We start from the raw sequence: 15,728 nt of genomic DNA, 5'->3' as shown, positions 1-15,728 counted from the left end.
AATTAAGCTAAGAAATATACCACCCTCTTAAAACACATTTTGCCAGTATCACATTAGATTAAAAAATCTAAAATCTGGTATCACATTAGAATTCAAGTTCTTTGGGATAAATTTAGTTAGGAGTATGTACTTGACCAGTCAAAAGGGACAGGTGTAAGATTCTTCAAGCAAACAAACATTTACATAACAAAATCTCTGAAGATAAGTACTGATTGCATTATATAACTCATCAATTTTCATAGTCCTGGTAAAAGCCATAATCACTATCAACTAAAATGGGATACTTGCTTGCTTAAGAGAGACATACATATTCTTAGGATAATCAACTGTTGTCTAATTTTAACCAACCCCCATATGGTCAGGGAGAGAGTTGTGAAAATTACCTTGGAGTCAAATTTCTGATCTTTGCCCCAAATGGTGAGGTGAGAGAACCTGAAACTGACCCAGTCCTTGTATGAGCAATAGGCAGCTGAGACTGGTGGGGGAGGGGGAGTAGGGTGAACCAATCAGAAGCACAGTCTGTGGACATGAAACAATGAGCTTCTGATGAGGGTGTGGCCTGGAAAACGGTTTTAGACAAAACTGTCATTTTGATGTTCAAGTATAGACAGACATTACCGCTGTCTTCAGAATAATGTCACCCAGGCCCTTTCCCTGTTTTCTGCACTCCTGAAAAATCTAGTCCTTAATCTAGACTCTGGCTTTTCCTCAGCCTTGGAGGAAGACAAGGTATGTGGAAGTAGGAGTCTCAGTAGGAACAGAGCTAAGTTTGAGTGCAACCATGGGAAACAGGCAGGTATTGAAGCTTAGAAGAAAGTGGGAAACACTTTAGCTAAGAGTCAAGGTTCAAGCTTGAGTATATCTGGGCTAGTCTTTTAAGTGAGGTTAGAAGTTTGAAAGCTTAAATGCTTTCTTATCCTGTTTATCCTGGATGTTTTGTCTTTCTAGCTTGCCCTCTTTATTTTCCACTTTTATGACTTCTCATAGACCTGGGCTTTCCAGTTTTGTGACCTAGGGCAAGTTAATCTCTCTGAGCTTTAGTTTCTTTATCTATAAAATGGAGATTGGGCCTACTTCAGAGTACTGTTTTAAGGATTAAATGAGGCAACCTTTATAAAATGCTTATAAAGGTTATAATTACAGTGTGGCATGTGCTACATAAAGTAAATATTTTCTATCACAAATCACTTTTTGATGATTGGAACTTTAAAGCAGAAAACGAGGTCTTCTAAAATAGAAAATGTATCTTGTCTTCCTATCCTGGGTGTTCATTTTAAATGTCTGTGCTTTTCCAGCCCATGAACAAATAATTTTCTTCTTTTAGTTCCCGTTCCATATTTGTCGTCTTAATCTCCAAGTCTCCAAATGCATCTATTTTCTTTGTCTGGTAACCATAAACTTAGAAAAATCTGTCCAACTCTTCAAGTCACCTTATTTAAAATAATAGAATCTTAGCAATCATCCAATTTATCCTTCCACCAAATATAAGAATCATCTCTACAATGTCACAGGCAGATACTAAACCTCTCACAAGGAAATCCATTAGTTCATAAGATTCCCCAGTTTGAACATTCATCCTTACATTGTTTAAAATTCTACCTAGTTGAATGATATTAAGAATTACTGATTGTATATGTAGAATGGAATGATTTCTAAATGTTTTGTTAGTTAATTTTTTTAATTAATAAAAAAAAAGATATTTTCTGAAAACTAAAAAAAAAAAAAAAAAAATTCTACCTAGTTGATCCTCCTAGCGCAACAAAGAATAAGCCTTACTTTCCACACAGGGTTAAAATGAAAGCAAAACAGCCTATATTGTATGTGTGAGAGGATGTGTTATTACCAATGAAGAGGATAGTAAGATTGCCAGGTAAAACGCAGTATTTGGGGCATATGCATAATTTTAAATTATTAATTGTTTATTTAAAATTCATATTAACTGGATGTCCTCATTTTCACTTGCTAAATCTGGCGATCCTACAAGTGGTAGCCAAAGAGAACATAACTGAGATAGCCACTGAGCTGAGAAAGGAAGGGAAAAAATAGGGCTACACCCCTGCTTGGTTCTGCTCAGTCCTGTTTCAGTTCTGTGGCTGCTCAGCACATCTATGGACACCTCTTTAGAGAATCCATACCTACAAAATTCTGCCATCTAAAGTCACCTGTTCTCTGATAAATTGGTTCCCTCCACTGAGGAAAAATAAACCAACTTTCCTTTCCCTCTTCACCCTTCCCATGACCCTTATTCTTACCTAGTCAAACCCAGTTGCTACCTGAGGGAGAAAGTAGGGCAGTTCTTCTGTTAACTGCAGGGGCCCACATTAGGTTTTGTACCGGGACCTGTTGTCTTCTAACTATCCCATAATTTTAACATTTCAGTTCAAATATCTGAAGACAACATCCATTTTCACACAAATGTCATATCCTGATTTAACATTTTCAATCTGTCCCATCATTCCTCACATTCTATAGTCAATGACTTCAAATCAAGTGGACAAAACCTAACCCAATATTCTAAATCCAATTTGAATGCAGCTTTTGTACTTTAAGATTGCATTGCATCCAAATGGCCAATAAACTTCAGGAAAGGGGTTTAATCTCATTAACATCAGGGAAAACAAAACCACAGATACCACAACTTGCCTACCAAGATAGCTAAAATTTAAAAGACTGACAATGCCAAGTGCTGGCTGAGATATGGAGCAACTGAACTCTCATAACTTGCTTGTGGGAATGTAAATTGGTGCAACCACTTTAGAAAACTGCTTAACAGGATCTATTCAATCTCAATATATGCATAAATGCTATGACCTAGCAATTCCACTCATAGGTATATGCCGAGAAGAAATGCATATACATGTTCACCAAAAGACGTATACAAGAATGTTCTTAGCAGCACAATTCCTAATAACCTATAAAACTGGAAACAATACATAAGTCAATAGTAGAATGGATAAATATTTTGTGGTATAATCAGATTATAGAACATTATACAATATGAAAATCCTTACAACATGGATGAATATCACAAACATTTGAGCAAACAAGTCAAACAAAAGAATATATACAGTATGACTACATTACTTAAAGCTTTAAGGAACTGGTAACAGTAATCTATGATGGTAGAAATCAGAAGAGACTTTATCTTTGGGGAGAAGGTTGGAGGAATGACTGGGACATGGCATGGGGAGTTTCTGAACTCATAAAATTTCCATTCTTGATGTGAATGGGGATTTTATGGATTTGTTCATTTTATAATAATTCATCAATCTATACACTTATAATTTGTGTATTTTTCTGCATGCATGTTATGCTTCAAGAAAAAAGTTTTTAATGATAGCATTGCACTTTCTATAAATCTACTTTTTTCACACCATATACTTTTACATTTGATTTTGTTAAAATTCTAAATACAGCACTTTGCATTTATTCTTGTGAATTTCATATTATTCCACTCTATCAAAATATTTTAAGATCCTAATTCTGTCACACAGTGCTTTAGCTCTCCCTCCAGTCATATCGTTATCAAGTTCTCTAGCATTGCTCATGGAGGCATCCTTCAGAGTTGACGCTGAAACACTAATCACTACCCTTTAGGTCTAATTGTTCAACCAATTAACTATATTTTCATCATTCCTATTATTTTTATGCACACGCATATAAGAAATTTGGACTAATGTCTTATTAAAGTCAAGATATCCTTTGCCTATAGTATTCTTTTATTTAAAAGTGTAATAACCCTTCAAAAAGAAAAATAAGGTTAGTTTGGTCTTGGGCTCAAATCAATTTTGGCTCCTTTCATTTCTTGCTGATCTGAATGCTAATATATTATCAAGTGTGATAATGATTGGGCTGCTCAAAAGTATTTCAGCTTTCCTGCATATATGGTGGATTGCACTTTCTTTACTTGCAACTAGTGTGGCCATGTAACTTGCTTTGGCAATGTCTTGTGAGTGGAGGCAACGTCTGTCACTTCCGGGAGAACACTTTTAAGGAGTCTGTGCCTTCTGTTTTCCCATTGCATGGCATTGTCCCAACCTGGGTCCTAAAGATAAGGCAACAGCATAGAGCAGACCCCCTTGTCGACCTGCAGTGGTCATGTAGCATACACAAGAAATTAACCTTTGTTATTTCAAGCCACTGAGATTTTAGAGTTTGTTAATGAAGCATAACTTTTACTAATATATCAAATTTATCAGTATGTGTTTTCTGGAATTCACAGGTGGCCTTATCTTTTGTAACTCAGAAAAGAATGGACTCATCTCCAGCTTTCCAGCCTGTCTCTTGTTCTCCATTATTTTTTGAGATTACTGGCATTGCAGCCCTGAATTCTTTCAGCACTTGTGGATATAAGTTATCTGAGTCTGGTTTCTTAAATTTATTGAAAATCACTATCACTACTTTCTTATGTTGGACTTCAATTCTTTCTTAGTAATATTTGTTATACTCTTCAAATTCTCCTGGTGGAAAAGGCAAAAACTAAAGAAGTGTTGAATAGTCTATCATGTTCAAATTTTGTCCTTATTTCTCCTTTATTAACTTCCTTGCTTTGAATAAAGCCTAACAATCCCTGTAGGTTTTCTTAACTTTAGTATGTGTCATGGTTAGGGACAGGTGTCAACTTGGCCAAGTTGTGGTGCCTGTTCGTCTGATTGGGCAAGCGCTGGCCTGTCTGTTGCAATGAGGACATTTCATAGGATTAGGTCATGATCACGTCAGCTACATCCACAGCTGATTCCATTTGTAATCAGCCAAAGGGAAGTGTCTTCTGCAATTAGTGATGCTAAATGCAATCATGGGAAGCCTTTTAAGGAGGACTCAGAGGAGACAGGTTCCATTCCTGCTTTGGCTGGTGAGCCTCTCCTGTGGAGTTCATCCAGGCCATCCTGAGTCATCAGTTTCACAGCCTGCCCTGTGGATTTTGGACTCTGCGTTCCTATGGTCACGTGAGACACTTTCATAAATTTTATATTTGCAAGTGTTCCCTGTTGATTCTGTTTCTCTAGAGAACCCTAGCTAATACATCTTGGTACCAGGAGTGGTTCTTAAGGAACAGAATCTTAAAAATGGGTTTTTATGAATGGTTTTCTACTCTGACTGGGCTCAGAGACACTAAGGACTCTGATTCCCGTAATCAGAATGACACTCCCAATCCATGGACTGAGTTGGCAAAGGAGATAGTCAAAATATCATCATTCATTTCTCCTAATGCTTCGCTTGTACGAAGCCAGACTCTGGGGGATAATGTTTTTGACACCTTTACAGAGTTTTTTAGAAATAAGAGTTATAGAGATGTTGGTTGGTTGTTGTTAGATACACTGTCTACATTAAAGGGTGAAAGGAAAAGGCTTCAAACGAGAAGCTTAAGCGCCATCTGAAAGATGTAGAAGTTTCTATGAGTATCCTGAAGGAAAATCTTATTTCCTGTAGCCGTAGACTTGAGTCTAAAATCAGACTCAGAATCTTATTGTTAGAGTGGCAACTTTACAACGTAAACTGAAATCTCAGTCTTGCATGGTGTCTGCCATTAAAGTGAGGGCATTGATTGGAAAGGAGTGGGACCCTGAAAAATGGGATGGTGACATATGGATTGATAATGATGTTGGGGGTGAGGTTGAAACCCTAGACCATGCTGAGCCTTCTTTAGATAACCCTGTAATAGTCTGCCCTGAGGACATAGCCGCCCCACCTCCAGCCTGCCTTGAGGAATTGGCCACCCAACCTCCTCCTGAAGGGATTAGCCCTAGAGTTATTAATCCTGTTTCACCAGATGAAACTGCAAATGAAAGCCCTGAAGCAAATGGCTTGGAAGATATTTCTAATTCTTTTCATGACCCACCCCCACCACCCCTCATTTCTTCTAGACCTATAACTAGACTAAAGTCCCAACAGGCCCCTAAAGGTGAGGTACAAAGTATCACACATGAGGAGGTACATTATACTCCAAAAGAACTGTGTGAGTTTTCCAATTTATATAGACAGAAATCAGGGGAATATGTGTGGCAATGGATTTTAAGAGTGTGGGATAATGGTGGGAGGAATATAAGGCTGGATCAGGCTAAATTTATTGATATGGGCCCACTAAGCAGAGATTCTGCATTCAGTGTTATAGCTCGAGCAGTTAGAAAAGGTGTTAACAGCTTGTTTGGGTGGTTGGTTGAAACATGGATCAAAAGGTGGCCAACGTTACCTGAGGTTGAAATGCCAGAACTGCCCTGGTATAATGTAGATGAGGGGATCCAGAGGCTTAGAGAGATTGGGATGTTAGAGTGGATTTATCATGCAAAGCCTGCTCTTACACCCCAGGAATGTCCAGAAGATGCACCTTTTCCCAGAACAGTGAGAAATAAGTTTGTGAGACTAGCACCATCATCCCTCAAGAGCTCTGTGGTTGCACTTCTCTGTAGGTCAGATATTACTGTAGGAACTGCTGTCACTGAGCTGGAATCCTTAAACACAATGGGGATGACAGGATCCCGAGTTGGCAGAAGCCAGGTGGCAGCACTTAATCACCAAAGACAGGGTAGACATGGCTATTATAATAGACAACAAACTCAAAGGAGGCATCAAAATTATATGACACGTAGAGATTTGTGGCATTGGCTAGTAAATCATGGGGTGCCTAGAAATACAATAGAAGGGCAGTCTACTAAATTCTTGTTGGAGCTTTATAAACAAAAGAGTTCTAGGTCAAGGGAACAGAAGTCTAACCTGAATTACAAAAACACAGAGTCACGGCCCCTTAATCAATTTCCAGACTTGAAACAGTTTACAGACCCTGAGCCCCTTGAATGAAGGGGAGGCCAGGGCCCTATGGGGGAGAAACCTGTTACACTGCCACAAATTTATACTGTTAACCTTCCTCTAAGTCTTCCCCAAGGAGACCGACGGCCTTTTACCAGGGTAACTGTGCATTGGGGAAAAGGAAATGATCAGATATTTTGGGGATTATTAGACACTGGTTCAGAAGTGACATTAATTCCAGGGGACCCAAAACGTCACTCTGGACCACCAGTCAGAGTGGGGGCTTATGGAGGCCAGGTGATCAATGGAGTTTTAGCTCAGGTCCGTCTCACAGTGGGTCCAGTGGGCCCCTGGACCCATCCTGTAGTTATTTTCCCAGTTCCGGAATGTATAATTGGCATAGACATACTGAGCAACTGGCAGAATCCCCACGTTGGTTCTCTAACTCGGGCAGTGAGGGCTATTATGGTGGGAAAGGCCAAGTGGAAGCCACTAGAACTGCCCCTACCAAGAAAAATAGTAAATCAAAAGCAATACCATATTCCTGGAGGGATTGCAGAGATTACTGCCACTCTTAAGGACTTGAAAGATGCAGGGGTGGTGATTCCCACCACATCCCCGTTCAACTCTCCTATTTGGCCTGTGCAGAAAACAGATGGGTCTTGGAGAATGACAGTGGATTATCATAAACTCAACCAGGTGGTAACTCCAATTGCAGCTGCTGTTCCAGATGTAGTATCATTGCTTGAGCAAATCAATACATCCCCTGGTACCTGGTATGCAGCTATTGATCTGGCAAATGCTTTTTTCTCCATAGCTATTAGTAAGGACCACCAGAAACAGTTTGCTTTCAGCTGGCAAGGTCAGCAATATACTTTCACTGTCCTACCTCAGGGGTATATCAACTCTCCAGCCCTATGTCATAATCTTGTTCCCAGAGACCTTGATCGTTTCTCCCTCCCACAAGACATCACACTGGTCCATTATCTTGATGATATCATGTTGATTGGCCCTAGTGAGCAAGAAGTAGCAACTACTCTAGATTTACTGGTAAGGCACTTGTGTGTCAGAGGATGGGAGATAAATCCAACAAAAATACAGGGGTCTTCCACCTCAGTAAAATTTCTAGGTGTCCAGTGGTGTGGGGCATGTCGAGATATCCCTTCTAAGGTGAAGGATAAATTGCTGCATCTGGCCCCTCCCACAACCAAAAAAGAGGCACAACGCCTAGTTGGTCTTTTTGGATTTTGGCGACAACATATTCCTTATTTGGGTGTGCTACTCCGGCCCATTTATCGAGTGACCAGAAAAGCTGCTAATTTTGAGTGGGGACCTGAACAAGAGGAGGCTCTGTGACAGGTCCAGGCTGCTGTGCAAGCTGCTCTGCCACTTGGGCCATATGATCCAACAGATCCAATGGTGCTGGAAGTGTCAGTGGCAAATAGAGATGCTGTCTGGAGCCTTTGGCAGGCCCCTATAGGAGAATCACAGCACAAACCCTTAGGATTTTGGAGCAAAGCCTTACCATCTGCTGCAGATAACTACTCTCCTTTTGAGAAACAGCTTTTGGCCTGCTACTGGGCCTTAGTAGAGACTGAATGCTTAACCATGGGCCACCAAGTTGCCATGAGACCTGAGTTGCCTATCATGAGTTGGGTGTTGTCTGACCCACCAAGCCATAAAGTTGGGCGTACACAGCAGCACTCTATTGTAAAGTGGAAATGGTATATATGAGATAGACCCAGAGCAGGTCCTGAAGGCACAAGTAAGTTACATGAAGAAGTGGCACAAATGCCCATGGTTTCCACTCCTGCTGCCACATTACCTTCTCTTTCCCAGACCAGAGCTATGGCCTCTTGGGGAGTTCCCTACAGTGAATTGACTGAGGAAGAGAAAACTCGGGCCTGGTTTACAGATGGTTCAGCACGATATGCAGGTACCACCCGAAAGTGGATAGCTGCAGCATTACAACCCCTTTCTGGGGTGTCCTTGAAGGACAGTGGTGAGGGGAAATCCTCCCAGTGGGCAGAACTTCGAGCAGTGCACCTGGTTGTTCATTTTGCTTGGAAAGAAAACTGGCCAGAGGTGCGTTTGTATACTGACTCATGGGCTGTTGCTAATGGTTTGGCTGGATGATCAGGGACTTGGAAAGACCATAATTGGAAAATTGGTGACAAAGAGGTCTGTTGGGGACCAGAGGCTAACCTAAGATAGCGATTGAGCCAACATGGCCACCCCGGCTAATGCAGTGGCATCTATATAGTACAACAAGGTTCTTCACGGAAATAGGTTCCCGCCGGGACCTTCCCGCCGGCACGAACTCCCCACCAATTATCTAACCAGCACTTCCCGCTGGCGCAAACTCCCTCCTATCATAATGCCCCACATACCCTACTCCCTCCCCAAGCCAGTATATATACACCCGGCTTGCTTAATAAAATTTGCAGCTTGATGAGAATCCTGTCTTGCTGTCCTTCTTGCGTCTCTCTGTCCCATAGCCATTCTTCCCTCAGCAGGTGGCGGACCCCGTTGACTGTCCTGCGGGTCGGGACAATTGGCGCCCAGCGTGGGGCTCGACCGCTAGCTGAGAGATAGAAGCGTCGCACGCCGAAAAATGAGGAGGGCCCTCCCATAACCCCGGACTGCCACAGAAGTAACTCACCTGTGAATGCAGCCCCGGCGACACTGCCTCGCGCCGACGGATGAACGAAGAGAAGAGCGAAGGATCACGCAGTAAGTCACTTTCATTTTCATTTAAAAAATTCACTATGGGACAGGAATCTAGTACACATGAGCTTTACGTGAGACAATTAAAAGAAACCCTCAAGACGCGAGGAGTGAGAGTTAAGAAAAAGGACCTTAGAAATTTCTTTCAGTTTGTCTATCAAACCTGTCCATGGTTCCCTGCTGACGGGACCATAGACCAAAAATGCTGATCGAGAGTAGGAGATTGTTTAAAGGACTACTATAAAACTTTCGGGCCGGAAAAGGTACCAGTTACAGCCTTCAATTATTGGAACTTAATCAATGAGGCCATAAAAACTTCCCCTTCAGACCCTAAAATACTAGAGCTTTGTAGAGAGGGAGAAGATGCCTTAAAAGATGCATGTCCCCTCTCCAGACCCCACTCAGAATGTAATTCTGTAACTGCAAAATAATCCCCTCCTTAACTCCCTGCAAACCGCCAGTCAGGCGCTCTCTTCTCCCTCTCTAATGACTAACCAAAATAAGCCCTCTAACCCCTGCTGTGCCCGTTACACTTCTCCGGTCCTGGTCCTCCGTAGCCAGCAAAAGGCAAGGTCAGAAGCTTCCGAGCCTCAGTCTGAACAGGAAAGCAGTGAGGGGGAAGGGAGCGAGAAAGCTAATGATGAGGACGAAATAAAATCCAAATGTAGGAGCGTAGCCGTGAGCGGGAGGAAACACCCCGAACCAATAAATACAAAAGGATTAATCTAAAATATTTAAAAGAACTAAAAAAAAGCTGTGCATAATTATGGAGCAACTGCCCTTTTACTCTGGCTTTGCTAGACAATATTAGCAAAAAGGAGCTTACTCCAAATGATTGGTCACAGCTCGCCAGAGCCACCCTATCAGGTGGCGATTTCCTGCTATGGAAAGCGGATTATGAGGAGCAGTGTAAAAGGTATGCTGAAAGCAACATCTTAAAAGACAGCACAAAATCTTGGTCGTTAAAAAAGCTTCTAGGGTCAAGTCCTTATCATCTTAATTCTACCCAAGCAAAATACCCCCGAGGACTTGGTCTCCAGGTGCAGTCCGCCGCCATTAAAGCATGGAGGCTACTCCCCCAAAAAGGGGCTCTCACGTCCTCTTTATCAAAAATAGTTCAGGGCCCCAACGAGGAGCCGTATACTGACTTCCTCAGTCGGCTACAGATCGCAGCCCAGTGCATTCTTGGTGATCAGGAAAGCAAAAGTGATTTTATCAAGCATCTCGCTTATGAAAATGCTAACACCGCCTGTCAGGCGGCAATCTGCCCTTTTCCTAATACTGACCTCTCCAATTATATTAAACTTTGTAACGGAATAAATCCTAATACTCAGGCAATATTAGCTGTCTTGCAAAATCGCCCTCAAAACAACGGCCCCATCTGTTTTTTTTTTTTTTTTTTTTTTTTAGGAGGAAAGGAAGGAAAGACAGAGAAGGAAGGAAGGATGGAAGGAAGGAAGAAAGGGAAACATCTTTTAAACATTTTCTTGTTTTTATTATATTTTGTTTGTTTGTTTGTTACATGGGTTGGGGCCGGGAATCGAACCGGGGTCCTCCGGCATGGCAGGCAAGCACTCTTGCCCGCTGAGCCACCGCGGCCCGCCCCCCATCTGTTTTAATTGTAACAAATCGGGTCATTATTCAAAAAAATTGCCCCCTATGCATTATTTTTGAATAATGAAATATGGAATAAAGCCTAAACTAATATAATAAGTGTTGAGGGTTTGTAAAAATAGAAATTATGGTTAAAATCAAGAAAGATTTAATGAGTCTAAAATGACAATGTTTTCTTGAACTTTTAGCCTGTTATAATGAAAAGATATAAAAAGATTCTAAATAATTAGTTAGAAAGCAAAGAGTCTGTGTTTTATCAAAATAACTTATGTTAACTTCTGTCATGTTGTTATCTGTATAAAAAATATTGATTTTCTCCTGGGTATCATGATACTGGCAAAAAGTGCTTCTTTTCTTGCCCTAAACCAGGTGGCTTAATCTATTAATCTAAGTACTATTACTATAAATGAATCTATTACTAGCTGAATCATATTCAAATCATATAAAAACCTATATTCCTTTAAGCCAAAATATCTTAAGGCTTTGTCCAATCTTTATATAAACTACATATGTATAAGCTAAATTTATCCTAAAATAACCATGGCTTATATTGGAAGCAGATCAGATTTGAGGGTTGAATGCAAGGAAAAAATATACTTGTGGAGTCTTTTTTGTTCACCTGATGTTGCCATTACATGCAACTGATATTGCTATCACATGACCTTGGTAAAAAATAGTTAAAATGTACACTCTAGCTTTGAGGACTGGCTATCCCCCCAGAAAGAGGTGTACTTTAATAAAGATATCTAGGTCCCAGGAAGCTCCTCTTGGTCCCTAGCCAGTTCCCAGAGGACCCAACTGGGCCCCGTCATGTAAGCAAACCGAAATTTGGCCACTATTGTGAGAAAATACCATAAAAACTGCATGCAATAAATTTAAAATTAGCAAAAATGCACAACCAATTATAAAGAATCCACATTCCTGCATTCCTTTTAAATCAATCCAATGAATTCAATTTAAAAAATCTGGTCATTTGCTATGGGTACCTGTCACTATTGGCACTCTGCATTCATTTTTGCTACCTGCCACTTTAGGGATTCCTAATTATATATTACAAAACTTGTTTAATATTTTACAAGGAGATTCTGATTCATTAAGCAAAAGGCAGTTAACAGCTGCAGCTGAACGACAGTTACAATTAATTGAACAATGCATTCAAAAAGGACAGCTTGTTCAAATAAATCTAAAAAATCCTGTTGATTTTATTATTTTCTTTACCTTGCAATCTCCCACAGGCCTATTTTAGATCTATTTGAACACAATTCACCACGGTCCTCTGGAAAGATCCATTGGATAACACTTGGTGAGGACCAGATCCGGTCCTAATATGGGGCAGAGAATCAGTTTATATATATTCTAGGGAATTCGATTCAGACAAATGGTTACCAGAGCGATTAACAAAACAAATAGACAATAACAATCTGTCCAGGGCAAAAAGGTTGCCCTGAGAAAAGGCATTTTTCTCTCTTTCTTTCTCCAGCACAGCTGAAGCTACTAATAAACCAGCAAGCCCTGCTATAACCTATTCAACGACGGCTAAGCTGACAGACGACTGAAGTCTAAGAATCCATCTACTGGTGTTGCTGGTCTAGGCACCGGTATCGCCTCAATCACCCTCCAACAACAAAGCCTCTCCAGCCTAAGAGCTGCAATAGACGAGGACTTAACCCGTATTGAAACTTCCATCACCCACCTTGAAAAGTCCCTTACGTCCCTATCAGAAATAGTTCTCCAAAATAGAAGAGGGCTAGACCTGCTCTTCCTTAAACAAGGAGGGCTTTGTGCAGCATTAGGCGAGGAATGTTGTTTTTATGCTGATCATTCTGGATTAGTTAAAAACTCCATAACCAAATTTAGGGAAGGAATTGAAAACCGTAAACGTAAGCGGGAAGCCCAAGGAGTTTCCTCCTGGGGACTCAATGGAATCCTCCTTTACCTTCTCCCTATACTAGGCCCCTTAATAACCCTACTCCTTATAATATCTATTGCACCTGCTATTATAAGGAAAATACTGCAGCTTGTAAAGGATCAAGTTAACTCAGCCCTAGGGAGGCCCATTCAGGTGCATGACTAAAGGCTCCATCTCCAGGACCAGGGCGTGACCCTGGAAGGCCAAGAAAACATCTACCCTCTGTAAATACCCCCCTCCTACGGGAGCAGCATACCACTCGAAAGTATGCTTCTAGCTTATGCTATGATTGGTACCGCTGGGTGCAAGGCAAAGCACTGCAAAGGAGGGCCAGAACAATCAAAGGCCATTTTCGAGCTCCTTGAGAAGTATGCCTTATTTGCATAGGGGTTCGCTCTGCAAAAATTCCCCTCCCCAGAAAAACAGAGCCACAAACAACTTGGGGAATGAGGCCTCTACTTCCCCCAGCAAAGGTTAATGCCAAAAGAATGCTTAATCAGCATCCTTCCTCCATCCTTTTGAAAAACAAAGGGAGGAGATGTTGGGGACCAGAGGCTAACCTAAGATAGCGATTGAGCCAACATGGCCACCCCGGCTAATGCAATGGCATCTATATAGTACAACAAGGTTCTTCACGGAAATAGGTTCCCGCCGGGACCTTCCCGCCGGCACGAACTCCCCACCAATTATCTAACCAGCCCTTCCTGCCGGCGCAAACTCCCTCCTATCATAATGGCCCACATACCCTACTCCCTCCCCAAGCCGGTATATATACACCCGGCTTGCTTAATAAAATTTGCAGCTTGATGAGAATCCTGTCTTGCTGTCCTTCTTGCATCTCTCTGTCCCATAGCCATTCTTCCCTCAGCAGGTGGCGGACCCCGTTGACTGTCCTGCGGGTCGGGACAGAGGTCTGGGGAAGAAGTATATGGATAGACCTTTCTGAATGGGCTAAAAACGAAGATATTTGTGTCCCATGTGAATGCACACCAGAGGGTGACTTCAGCAGAGGAAGATTTTAATAATCAAGTGGATAAGATGACCCGTTCTGTGGATACTAGTCAGCCTCTTTCCCCAGCAACTCCTGTTATTGCCCAATGGGCTCATGAACAAAGTGGTCATGGTGGTAAGGATGGAGGTTATGCATGGGCTCAGCAACATGGACTTCCACTCACCAAGGCTGACCTGGCTACAGCCACTGCTGAGTGCCCAATCTGCCAGCAGCAGAGACCCAAACTCAGCCCCCTATATGGCACCATTCCCCGAGGTGACCAGCCAGCTACATGGTGGCAGGTTGATTACATGGGACCACTCCCTTCATGGAAGGGGCAGCGATTTGTTCTAACTGGAATAGACACGTACTCTGGATATGGGTTTGCTTTCCCTGCACGCAATGCTTCTGCCAAAACTACTATCCATGGGCTTACAGAATGCCTTATCCATCGTCATGGTATTCCACATAGCATTTCTTCAGATCAAGGAACACACTTCGCAGCAAATGAAGTGCGGGAATGGGCACATGCTCATGGAATTCTCTGGTCTTACCATGTTCCCCATCATCCAGAAGCAGCTAGATTGATAGAACGGTGGAATGGCCTTTTGAAAACTCAGTTATGGTGCCAACTAGGTGGCAAAAACTTGAAAGGCTGGGGTAATGTTCTCCAGGAAGCTGTGTATGCTCTGAATCAGCGTCCGCTGTATGGTGCTGTTTCTCCCATAGCCAGGATCCATGGGTCCAGGAACCAAGGGGTGGAAATGGGTGTGGTGCCACTCACTATTACTCCTAGTGATCCACTAGGAAAATTTTTGCTTCCTGTCCCTGCCACCCTGAGTTCTGCTGGTCTACAGGCTTTAGTTCCAAAACGGGGTGTGCTTCCTCCAGGAGAAACAACAATGATACCACTGAACTGGAAGTTAAGATTGCCACCTGGTCACTTTGGGCTACTTATGCCTCTGGATCAACACACCAAGAAGGGGATTACATTATTGTCTGGGATAATTGATCCTGACTATCAGAAGGAAGTAGGACTGCAACTACATAATGGAGGTAAAGAAGAATTTTCTTGGAATATAGGAGACTCCCTGGGGCGTCTATTAGTACTACCATGCCCTGTGATTAAAATCAATGGAAAACTGCAAGAACACAATCCAGGGAGGACCACTAATGGCTCTGAGACTTCAGGAATGAAGGTTTGGGTCACCCCACCAGGCAAAGAACCATGGCCAGCTGAAGTGCTTGCTGAGGGGAAAGGGAACATGGAATGGGTAGTGGAAGAAGGTAGTGATAAATATGAACTTCGACCACGTGATCAGTTACCGAAATGAGGACTGTAATGCTGTTTTGTTCGTGTTATACTATTTAAGTTGTAAGATATCAAGTTTAAGAATGAATGTTGCCCAAGGAAGTGCACCCTATTCTGGAGAGATTTAATGTGTTTCCAGTTATATGCAGAACAGTTGAGTATTGTCAGGTAAAAGAAAAAATGTGTGCTTATTTGTTTTCATTTGGAAATTAAGTATGGTCTAAGGTGATATATATATATATAGGTGCCAAGTTGACAAGGGGTGGACTGTCACGGTTAGGGATAGGTGTCAACTTGGCCAAGTTGTGGTGCCTGTTCGTCTGATTGGGCAAGTGCTGGCCTGTCTGTTGCAATGAGGACATTTCATAGGATTAGGTCATGATCACATCAGCTACATCCACAGCTGATTCCATTTGTAATCAGCCAAAGGG

At 42.0% G+C, this 15,728-nt stretch overlaps 1 protein-coding gene across 4 annotated transcripts in view; it reads left to right on the top strand.

The window, feature by feature from the left end:
• The first annotated feature begins 501 nt into the window (after positions 1 to 501).
• ADCY10 (adenylate cyclase 10) overlaps positions 502 to 15,728 on the top strand; it is a 130,421-nt gene continuing 115,194 nt past the window's right edge. For 2 of the 4 annotated variants that reach the window (XM_077156883.1, XM_077156882.1), the window contains exon 1: positions 504 to 729. The gene's annotated coding sequence lies outside the window, so the exon portion shown is untranslated. Of the gene's footprint in view, positions 730 to 15,728 lie in introns of all 4 variants that reach the window. The other 2 variants (XM_077156885.1, XM_077156881.1) reach the window with 2 other exon arrangements.

Source organism: Tamandua tetradactyla, chromosome 4 (assembly GCF_023851605.1).
Source record: "Tamandua tetradactyla isolate mTamTet1 chromosome 4, mTamTet1.pri, whole genome shotgun sequence".
NCBI classification, from domain to species: Eukaryota; Metazoa; Chordata; class Mammalia; order Pilosa; family Myrmecophagidae; genus Tamandua; species Tamandua tetradactyla.
The sequence above is the reverse complement of the archived record's forward strand: the minus strand, read 5'-3'. Positions and strand labels throughout refer to the sequence as shown.